We start from the raw sequence: 11,533 nt of genomic DNA on the forward strand, positions 1-11,533 counted from the left end.
AGCAGAATGTGATCAATGCAATACATTTCTAAATTAAATATCACAGGAGCTCAGGGAAAAAATGAATTCGAGTGAAGGATCAACAAAAGTTTTTGGAAGAACTCAGTTGTGATGAATGAGAAGTGGGCAGGGACAGGGCCTTACTCATGCACATGTTTCCTAGAGAGCCAGGCACATTTCTAGATTTTTAATAAGAGCTTCATATCTTTAAAAAAATTGATTTATAGTCATCACAAACAAACGTTTCCTGAATGTAGGAAATGCTGAACAGAAAGAAGTAATTATGAGATAAGCTGTGAAACAGACTTATCTGCAGAGTATTTAGAACAGAATGGATTCCTGTCTGTCTGGAAATTATGACATTAGGGGCTGGTCTGATGCAATGCATTGGATTAAATGACCTTTTAAAATCTCAGTCAACTTAGTGATTTTGTTCACCTAGACTCACATTCACACACACACACACACACACACACACAGCCCTAGTCTGTCCCTGGGAGCACAGTTGTGATCTCCATTGTAAAGACTGGGTAAACTCTCAGCCTGCCTTAGACCAGCCTATTTCAGACTGAGGCTTAATGCACGAGACATTTCCATGTGCTCTCGGTCCTTGGGATGAGCCCTGGGCCCACCTTCCTTACATTTACTATACCTATTGTCACTGACCTCTGTTCTTTGTCCCATCCAGCGTGCAGATGGGCTTGCAGTAAACGCCAGCAGTGCTGTCTTGGTGAACTCAGCATTGTTTTGCCCAGTACGTTCATGCCAATTTCACGATCCAGAAAGCAGAGCTGATGCTCAGAACAAGTTAGAGGCATTGACCGATCCTCTTATGAAATCTAGTCACTTTGACAGTTTCCTAACAAAATTCCTGTAATTAAATTTTTTTTATTTTATTTTATTTTTTTATTTATTTATTTTTATTATACTTTAAGTTCTAGGGTACATGTGCATAACGTGCAGGTTTGTTACATATATATACTTGTGCCATGTTGGTGTGCTGCACCCATCAACTCGTCAGCACCCATCAATTCATCATTTATATCATGTATAACTCCCCAATGCAATCCCTCCCTCCTCCCCCCTCCCCATGATAGGCCCCAGTGTGTGATGATCCCCTTCCCGAGTCCAAGTGATCTCATTGTTCAGTTCCCACCTATGAGTGAGAACATGCGGTGTTTGGTTTTCTCGTGATAGTTTGCTAAGAATGATGGTTTCCAGCTGCATCCATGTCCCTACAAAGGACGCAAACTCATCCTTTTTTATGGCTGCATAGTATTCCATGGTGTATATGTGCCACATTTTCTTAATCCAGTCTGTCACAGATGGACATTTGGGTTGATTCCAAGTCTTTGCTATTGTGAATAGTGCCGCAATAAACATACGTGTGCATGTGTCTTTGTAGTAGACTAATTTATAATCCTTTGGGTATATACCCAGTAGTGGGATGGCTGGGTCATATGGTACATCTAGTTCTAGAGCCTTGAGGAATCGCCATACTGTTTTCCATAATGGTTGAACTAGTTTACAATCCCACCAACAGTGTAAAAGTGTTCCTATTTCTCCACATCCTCTCCAACACCTGTTGTTTCCTGACTTCTTAATGATTGCCATTCTAACTGGTGTGAGATGGTATCTCATTGTGGTTTTGATTTGCATTTCTCTGATGGCGAGTGATGATGAGCATTTTTTCATGTGTCTGTTGGCTGTATGAATGTCTTCTTTTGAGAAATGTCTGTTCATATCCTTTCCCCACTTTTTGATGGGGTTGTTTGTTTTTTTCTTGTATATTTGTTTGAGTTCTTTGTAGATTCCTGTAATTAAATTTTAAGCTGTCAAAGAGGGCCCTTACTCAGTATGCTTTCTCCCTATTTCTGAAAGACAGAGTTTACCAACTGAGCCTGTGAATGGGTGACAAAAAGAAAACTGGGTAAACGTTTTCTCATGTTCCTAACATCTACACACATTTAATAACCCACCTTAGGTCAGGGACAAAAACAGGTAACCTAGTCAATGCCCAGCAGGTCACCATTAGCAACTCAGAGACAGGTCAGTAAAATGACAGGAATTTTTTATGTTATTTGGCAAGTTGGAATTGGAGAGTTCTATTTAAACATATATTTTAGTTAGTGGAACTCTATTACACATCATTTAGAGAATTAGAATGCACGCAAACACTTAATTCTAAAGGTATGTGGAAGCTAATACAAAAGCTGATGATTCAGCCATCATTTCTGGACTTGTCTACATCATGGCTCCACTGGTATAAGTCCCATTGTTCAAACCTCCTTGCTCTAAGTGTAGTGCTCAGACCAGGGGCGTCTAGGAGCCAGTCAGAAGTGCTGAATCTCAGCCCTTAGCCCAGACGTACTGAATCAGAATCTGTATTTTAATAAGATTCCTACACACATTAAAGCTTGAGAAACACGGTCCTAGAAGAATAGAGGTCTCGTTAAAAGATCTACAGTTGATGGAAGGCTAAATTAGACTCCTTTAGATTAAATTACACTTTCACACTCACACTGGACTCCAGAGAGTGAAATAACTTTCCACGAACGTTTCCCCATCATCAGTATTCACTTGAGGTGGCCAGAGTGGCTCTTCCCTCTGAGTGCATCTTCCACCACCCAGCTTTGCCCTTTGCTGTGCCCCTTCCCTTGGTTTCCCTCTTCCAGGTGGCCCTTGCTCTAAGAATCTGATCTTTTGGCCCTGCCGGCACCAGCACGGTGTCTCTTGACAGGATCTCTTGCCAGCTGTCCAGGGCTGGCTTTTTAATGGATCTGACCCAGTTTGTGCCATGTCACTCAAGTCTTCCCTCTTATCTCTCACATTTGCCTATGTGAAACTGGTTTTTCTCTCACCATCCCTGGAGCAATCTCTCTATGACTTCCAGTGACAGTTAGGGAACTTATTAAATAGTAAACCATGACTATTCCAAGGCCCTCCAGTGTCTACTCTTAACTCCCAAAACATGCACGTTGCAATGACTTTCTGGAGTTACAATATCATCATTGTTGACTCTGCCAAATGCCTAATAACAAGGAGAAAGAGGAAAATGTCTTCCAAGAAGAGCGACTATCATATGCAATGCTCCTGAGGATGAATGAAACTTGGTATCTCTGAGGAACTGAAAGACTAGGATAATTGATGGGAAGCAAGAATGGCCATATCATAAGAAGCAGCGGGAAAAGCAAAAACCTTAGGAATCACGTGGGGAGCTTATTAAAACACGTTGTCCAGATCCCACCTTGAGACTCAGGGCCTATAGGGCTGGTGAACCCAGCAATCTACGTTTTCCGCAAACATCTGATGAGATTCTGCAGCTGTGATTTACAGACCACACTTCAAGAGGAACGGGTGTAGACCAGCTGTTCTCAATCCTGATTGCACATTGGAATGATCGCAGGAGCTTCAATCAAGGCTGATGCCTATACTCCTCCCTACCAGAGTCTGATATAATTGATCAGATGTGCAGCCAAGGCAGCCGGATTTTTAAAAGATCCCCAGATGACTCTAATGTGCGGCCAGGTTTGAGAAATGTTGGTCTATAGCCTGAAGTACCGCGCCAAAGAGCAGGCACAGGTGGAACATCTTAACAGTTGGGCAGAACAATAAAAGGCACTGTTGATTCAGGAAGTAGGAATCAAGGCATGGACACGTTGCACAGGTAAGCTTTGCTTTCTTCACAATTTAACCATCCAATCAACAGGCATTTGCCCGTTTGGGTACCCGGTAACCCTCTTAGTGCCACAGGTCTCAGGCTTAGTCTTGCTAGCCAAAACAAGGTCATTAGTACCTGGGACTGAGTTCTCTGCATTCAGGCCTCAAATCCCCTTTTTAAATGGCTTCTGGGATAGCCTCATCTTTCCCATCCCTTAGAAATACAGGAGGCCAGATACCCCAAGACACTGTTTAAATTCTAAGACTGGTTCACTTTTCATGAATAAACATGAGAGATAATGTGTGAAGGGGAAAAACATTTACCAATTATTTGTCTTCAAAACCTTCCAAGATTATGCAGCTTTAATGGCTGAATGATTTTGAAAGAAAAACTTGTAAATGGAACTGCACCTGAACTCGTAATAAAAAGGCATTAAATGAATTGACTCTCAGAGCTTCCCTAACAATAAGCTTGACCTGCCTATCCAAGTTGTGGCCGGCCAAGGCCAAGATGGCATTTGCCCTTAGTCTCAGGCTGCTCCAGTTTGACAGAAAGTCAAGACGGGCCACTCCTCACAGGGTAGACTAATAAGGACAGAGGGTTAGGGCTCTTCAAGAAATACTTGCCATGTTATTTTTGCTACTCATCCTTCTAAATTGGCTGGAGAACAAGTTAGCTGAGTCCCAGGGTCCACAATTCAATCAGATAGATCTGTCAGAACTAGACAGCCTCTTGAGGAGGTGACTCATCCCCTAACTCTCAGAATGCAGCAGAGGAAGATTAACTGTTCCCAAGGTCCTGATGAACTAGATAAGCCTCCTGCAGAGAACACAGTAGTCTCTGCCAACTCCCTTCCTGGTTCGTCTTTTTCATGTGAATTTTCATATATCGAGCACCTGCTTTTGCCAGTTAGTTTAAATGTTACCCCATTCAATCCTAACAACAGCCCTCTGAGGTAGGTTACAGAAGACGCTGCAGTTCCAGAGGCGAAGAGATTTGCCTGATTACACAGCTAGGTGTGGGATCCCTCGGCTCCAACTTCTGTGTTCTTTTCGCTACCTAGTAGAGGTGCCAGGATCCACAGAGAGGCATCTCAAAGAGGGATAAAGAATGAGAACTTTGTCTTTCCTTCCCTTCCTTTCTTCCTGTCTCCTGCCCTTTCTTCCTTCATTTCCTCATTCTTTTGTTCTTCCATTCTTTATTTTTACATACAATAAAATTCAACCTTTAAGTGTTAAATTTGAGGAATTTTAGTAGTTTTGTAACTGCTAAGTAATTTTAACAGTTGTGGTAACTACTGGTAAGGTAGTTACCAGTTGTGGTAACTACCACCACAATCAAAACATAGAATAGTTCCACCACTCCAAATCAATTCTACTTTACCTTTTCAGAGGTTAATCCTCTTTCACCAGCTCTACCCTCTGACAAAAACCAACCTATTTTCTGTCTCTGTTGTTTTGCCTTTTGTAGGGTGTCATGTAGATGGAATCATACAATATAAATCTTTTAGCACCAGCTAGTTTTATTGGCATCATGCTTTTGAGGTTTTTTCACCTTGAGGTTTTTCCCACCTTGTTGCATGTATCCGTGGTCCTGTCCTTTTCACTCTTGAGTAGCATGTCATTGTATGAATGCACCACAATTTGTTCATCCACTCCCCAATTGATGGTCATTTGGATTGTTTCAAGCTTTTTTTATTGTTATGAATAAAGTTGTTGTAAACATTCAGCTTATTGAGCATTCAGCTGCTATGGCACTCAGGTCTTTCTGTAGACAAATTTTGTTATATTAGGTAAATATCTAGAAATAGAATTACTGGGATATATGGTAAGTGCATGTTTAACTTCATGAGAAATTGACAGACTGTTTTTCAAAGTGGTTGTACCATTTTGCAACCCCACAAGCAATATATGAGCATTCGAGTTGCTCCACATTCTCACCACCACTTTGTATTCTCAGACTTTTTCATTTTAGTTATTCCAGGAATGTGTAGTAGCAAATTGTGGTTTTAATTTGCATTTTCCCTAATAGCTTATGATGTTGAACATGTGCTTACTGGCCATTTGATTGTTTGGTACAATATCTGTATAATCTTCTGCATACTTTATATTGGGTTATTTGTCTTCTTATTCTTAATTCATAGGTGTTCTTTATATATTTTGGATACAAGTCCCTTAACTGATAGGTATTTTGCAATTATTTTCTCCCATCCCATGGTTCATATACTCATTTTCTTAACAGCATCTTTTAAAGAACAAGATGCTTTTAAGGGTAAATTCCAATTTTTCAATTTTTCACCTGTGATTTGTGCTTTTTGTGTCTTACCTAAAAATTTTTGCCTTACTCAAGGTCACAAAAATTTTCTGTTTTCTTCTAGAAATTTTATTGTTTTAGCTCTTATCATTAGGTCTGAGATCCATCTTGAATTATTTATAAGGTTTAAAATCTGGCTCCGGATGATTTCTTTTGCACATGGATATCATATGTTTTCAGTACCATTTGCTAAAAATATCCTTTCCCCCATCGAATTATCTTGATAACATTGTTGAAAATCAGTTCATTTTATATGTATGGGTCTATTTCTGGACTCTCTATTTTGTCTCATTGATTGCTATTTCTGGACTCTATTCTCATATCAATGCCATATTGTCTTAATTATTATAGCTTCATAACCAGAATATTCAAGTGCTTCAACTTAAAAAAAATTTCAGCTACTTTAGGAACTTTGAATTAACTGTTGTGTCAGGGACTTGATTTTACTCTACTTGGAAGCTAACAAGTTAGTCTATTACTACTGTTTCATGGATGCTGCCAAAAAACCAAACCAAAACAAAACAAAAACCTCAAGAATCCTAGGTCTATGGCAAAGAACTCTATTACCCAAGACATGGTAAGCATTATGAGCATTATCCACATCAGTTTCCCTTGCTCCCCATCCCCAGGACCCATGGGGTGATGTGACATGGGCCCAGATGGATGCCTGTACATGCAATTGGTTGCATTGCAGGAGAGGAACATTGGACATGATAAAAGGAATTCATCTCTTTTATATCAAGCTGTAAGAAAGCCTGTTCTTTGTCCCAGAGTGAAACATTGTCTCATACCTCAAAGTTGCTCTCTGCAAACACAACTGTAAGAAACAAACATGATAAGAAATGATCAGGGCCTGGCTTCTGGGCCTTCTAAGTAAGATGTGTAGCAAGCAGTATAAGAGACACATGGAGGACAGTTTCCCAACAAAAATTTAGAATAAGCTTTCAAATTTCTATAAAAATGCTCATTTGATTTTTGATTAGGATTATGTTGAGTCTATAGATCAATGTGGGGAGAATTGTCATCCTAACAAAATTGTCTTCTGATCGATGAAAATGGTATATTTCTCCTTTTACTTAGATCTTAATTTTTCTCAGCCAGTTTTTCTCTTATACTTTTAAAAATATTTCCCCTAAAAAGTTCACACTTTTGATGGCATTTTAATCTTTACTTTCCTTTGATTATTGTTACTATATGACAATACAAGCAATCAACTGATTTTTGCATATTGTTCTTGTCTCCTGCAAAATTTCTAAACTCATTAGTTCTGCCCTATTAACTTTTTTGGGATATTCCTTGAGATTTTCTATGTAAGTGATATTGTCATTTGTGATTAAAAGACAGGTTTACTTATTTCTCTCCAGTCTAGATGCCTTTTTTTTTTTTCTTGCCATTGTGCACTGGCTAAGATCTTCAATTTAATGTTAAATAGAAGTAGTGAGAGTGGGCACATTTGCTTTGTTAGTGACCTTTCAGAAAAAGCATTTAGCCTCTCACCATTAAGTTTGATGATGGCTGTAAGCTTTTCATAGATGCTTCCTTTCAGATTGAGGAATTTCCCTATTATTTCTGACTTGCTGAGGGATTTTATTGTAAATGAATATTGAATTTTGTTAAATGCTTTTAATTCAGATGGGCTTTTAAATTTAATCTGCTAACATGGTGAATTGCATTAATTGATTTTTGAATATTAAACAAACATTGCATTCTTGTGAAAAATCCTACTTGACCATAATGTATTATTCTTTTGCTATATTACTAAATTAAATTTGTTAAAATGTTGTTAAGCATTTTTGCTTAACATATGCCTTAATATTTGAGGGACATTAGTTTATAGTTTTCTTCTTTAAATGTCTTTATTAAACTTTGGTGTCGTGCCAGGGTAATGTAGACCTCATCAAATGAGTTGAGAAATGTTTCCTCTTCTTTCATTTTTTGAGAAGATTTTGTGTGGAATTAGCTTGCCTGCCTGCCTGCCTGCCTTCCTTCCTTCCTTCCTTCCTTCCTTCCTTCCTTCCTTCCTTCTCTCTCTCTTTCTTCCTTCCTTTCCTTCCTTTCCTTCCTGCCTTCCTGCCTTCCTTCTTTCTTTGACAGAGTCTTGTTCTGTCACCCAGGCTGGAGTGCAGTGGCATGATATCGGCTCACTGCAACCTCCACCTCCCGGGTTTAAGCAATTCTGCCTCAGCCTCCTGAGTAGCTGGGATTACAGGAGCCTGCCACCACACCAGACTAATTTTTGTATTTTTAGTAGAAATAGGGTTTCATCATGTTGGCCAGGCTGGTCTCAAACTCCTGACGTCAGGTGATCTGTCTGCCTTGGCCTCCCAAAGTGCTGGGATTGCAGGTGTGAGCCACCAGGCCTGGCCACATTGTTTCTTTCCTAAATGTCTGGTAAAATTCACCAGAGAAGCCATCTAGTCTGGAATTTATTTGAAAGGAGATCTTAAACTATGCATTCAATTACTCTAATAGATACAGGGCTATTCAGATTATCTATTTCATTTTGAGTGACCTTTGACAGTTAGAATCATTCAAAGAATTTGTACTTTTCACCTAGGTAATCAAATTTATAAGCATTAATTTTTTTTTTTTTTTTTTTTTTTTTTTGAGACGGAGTCTTGCTCTGTCATCCAGGCTGGAGTGCAGTGGCCGGATCTCAGCTCACTGCATGCTCTGCCTCCCGGGTTTACGCCATTCTCCTGCCTCACTCAGCCTCCCAAGTAGCTGGGACTACAGGCACCCGCCACCTCACCCGGCTAGTTTTTTGTATTTTTTAGTAGAGATGGGGTTTCACCGTGTTAGCCAGGATGGTCTTGATCTCCTGACCTCGTGATCTACCCGTCTCGGCCTCCCAAAATGCTGGGATTACAGGCTTGAGCCACCGCGCCCGGCCTGCATTAATTGTTTATAATATTTTCTTATTGTATTTTAGTGTCCATAGGATTTGTAGGGCTGTACCTACAAATTCATTCCTGATATTGGTAGTGTGTTTATTATTTCTTTTGTTCTTGATGAGTCTGACCAGAGGCCTATATCAATATTTTTGCTATTTTCAAATAACCAGTTTTTTTGTTTCATTGGTTGTATCTATAATTCCCTTTTTTCTACTATATTGATTTCTAATCTTCTCTTTATTGTTCCTTTACTTGTTTTGGATTTACTTTGCTTGTATTTTTTTTAAGCTTCTTGAGGCAGAAGCTTAGGACATTGGTTTAACATCTACTTTTTAAGTATCTAATCCCATATATTTTTCAGTAGGCACTGCTTTAGCTGCATCTCACAAATTTTGATATGTTGTGTTTTAATTTTCAATCAGTTCAAAGTATGTTCTAATTTTTCTAATTATTTTTCTTTGTGTCCCATGGACTTTAAAAGAATATGCTAATTTCTACACCTCTATAGAAAAACTGTAATTAACCATAATATATTATGTAGTTTCAAATAGCTAGAAGATAATATTGAAGATTCCCTACACAAAAAATGATAAATGTCTGGGATGACTGATATGCTAATTACCATGATCTGATCATTATACATTATATGTATTGAAACAACACTATGTACTCCACAAATATATACAATTATTTTTCATCGATTAAAAAATACAATTTTTAAAAATAAAAAATAAAAATTTCCAAATATTTGAGGATTTTCTGTATAATTTTTTGTTTTCTATTTCTAGCTTAATTCCACTGTGGTTAGAAAGCATGCTTTCTGTAATTTTAATCCATTTAAATTTCTCAGTGTTTTTGTACATGGCCCAGAATATGATCTGTCTTGGTGAATGTTCCATCTACACTTGAAAAAGTATATATTCTGCCTTTGCTGGATGGGATGGTCTATTAATATCAGTTAGGTGATGCTGGTTCGTAGTGTCCAAACATGTGACATCCTTTCTCATTTTAGGGAGAGTGACGCTATGTAATTTCCATGCCTAGAGCATAAAAGAGGAACCTTGCTTGCTAGAATACTTGTTCTTGGGAGCATCAACCCCTAAACAGTTCACATACCCTGAGGTTACCATGCTATGAGGAAGCCTAAATTAGCTCACATGGAGAAGTCTCAAAACCAGATAAAACAAAAGCGACGTCTGACCAGTCCCTAGATTCTCTAAGCCCTCTGCGGTTCTGGCTGCAGCCACTGATCACAACCATATGGGAGACCTTGAGCCAGAATCATTCACCACCTTATCCTCAAATTTCTGACCCAGAGAAACTGTGAGAGATAAAAGATAATTATTGTTATTTCAAGCCACTACGTTTTAGGTATTGTATTGCACCATAATTAATAGTAGTAGTAGTGATGATGTATTACCCTGTAGTAGCAATGGCACCACCACGCTCCTCCTTACTCCATATAGACAACCTCATCTCTTCCTTAACTAAGAAACTAGAAGTTATCAGCACTAACTTACTCAATGTCACGACTTCCTCAACTATAAACGTATCTGCCTCTATATGTCTTTATATGCATCTATATGTCCATTTTTCTCATTTCAGCAAAACAGAGTACCTGGATTCTCTCCTACACCACTTGTCCTCACCTGGTCTTCCTTGCAAGCTCATCTTTCTTCACTTGTGCCTTAACTTTCTGTGCTCCTCAGAGTTTCCCTTTTCTCTTCTCATCTCAAACTCCATACTCTTCCAGGCCCATCTCTTGCTATCCTTCTCTCCTTTCTCAGTTTATAGCATAACCATCTACTCAGCTGCCCATGCCAGAAATCAGGAAATCATCTTTCCTTCACTATATTCCTCATTGCCTATATCCAGTCAATCACAAAGTCCCATCACTGCTAACTCCTTCTTAATTACTCTCATGTCCATCTATGTCTTTTCATTCATGGATCTAGTATTCTAGTTTGTTCCACCAATCATTTCTTGCCTGCTTTGTGATCAAAGAATTTAACCTAGAAAATTTTTACAGTTAGGAATTTATTGTAGTTTTAAATTGTAGCCTTATAGTTTGTGATCAAATTTTGCAATAATTTCACAGAAAATTGGAAAAATTATACACACTCTAAAAACTAAGTTCAATACATGTCTATTAATTTAACTTTGTTATTTATATCATTCAATTTCTGAATTCTTTGAGTTCATCCATGGTAAGCTCAAGCAAGAGAACAAAGGAAGGGAAGAAAATGAGGTCAGGATTTTTATTCTCCCAGCTCCCTTCCTGCAGAATTAATACAAACTCTCTGATGGCTGGGTGCAGTGGCTCATGCCTATAATCCCAGTACTTTGGGAGGCCAGGCAGGAAGATTGCCAGGAATTTGAGATCAGACTGGGCAACCTGGTGAGAACCTGTCTATAAAAATACAAAAATTAGCCAGGTATGGTGGTGTGTGCTGAGGGTGCTGTGAGTCATGATCACACCACTGCATGGCAGCCTAGATGATGGAGCAAGACCTTGTCTAAAGAAAAAAAATAACTGCCTGAGTCCTTCGATGGTAAGTCACAGCTCCAGCCAGGCAGCCCTCCCCTGTGGCTCTGTCTGTCACCAGGTTCTGGTCACTCGTTCTTTTCCTTTCCCTATCTTTTCAGTGCCCCATGTTACTATTCT

At 39.0% G+C, this 11,533-nt stretch overlaps 1 long non-coding RNA gene across 1 annotated transcript; it reads right to left on the reverse strand.

Moving 5' to 3' along the window:
- Positions 1 to 2,054: 2,054 nt before the first annotated feature.
- On the reverse strand, positions 2,055 to 6,953 carry LOC117063449. The gene is made up of 2 exons (XR_004428933.1): positions 4,975 to 6,953; positions 2,055 to 4,926 (listed from the first exon to the last, which is right to left on the reverse strand). It is a non-coding gene; the product is annotated as an uncharacterized LOC117063449 (long non-coding RNA).
- Positions 6,954 to 11,533: the final 4,580 nt, after the last annotated feature.

This window comes from Trachypithecus francoisi, unplaced genomic scaffold (assembly GCF_009764315.1).
Source record: "Trachypithecus francoisi isolate TF-2019V2 unplaced genomic scaffold, Tfra_2.0 Lachesis_group18, whole genome shotgun sequence".
NCBI lineage: Eukaryota > Metazoa > Chordata > Mammalia > Primates > Cercopithecidae > Trachypithecus > Trachypithecus francoisi.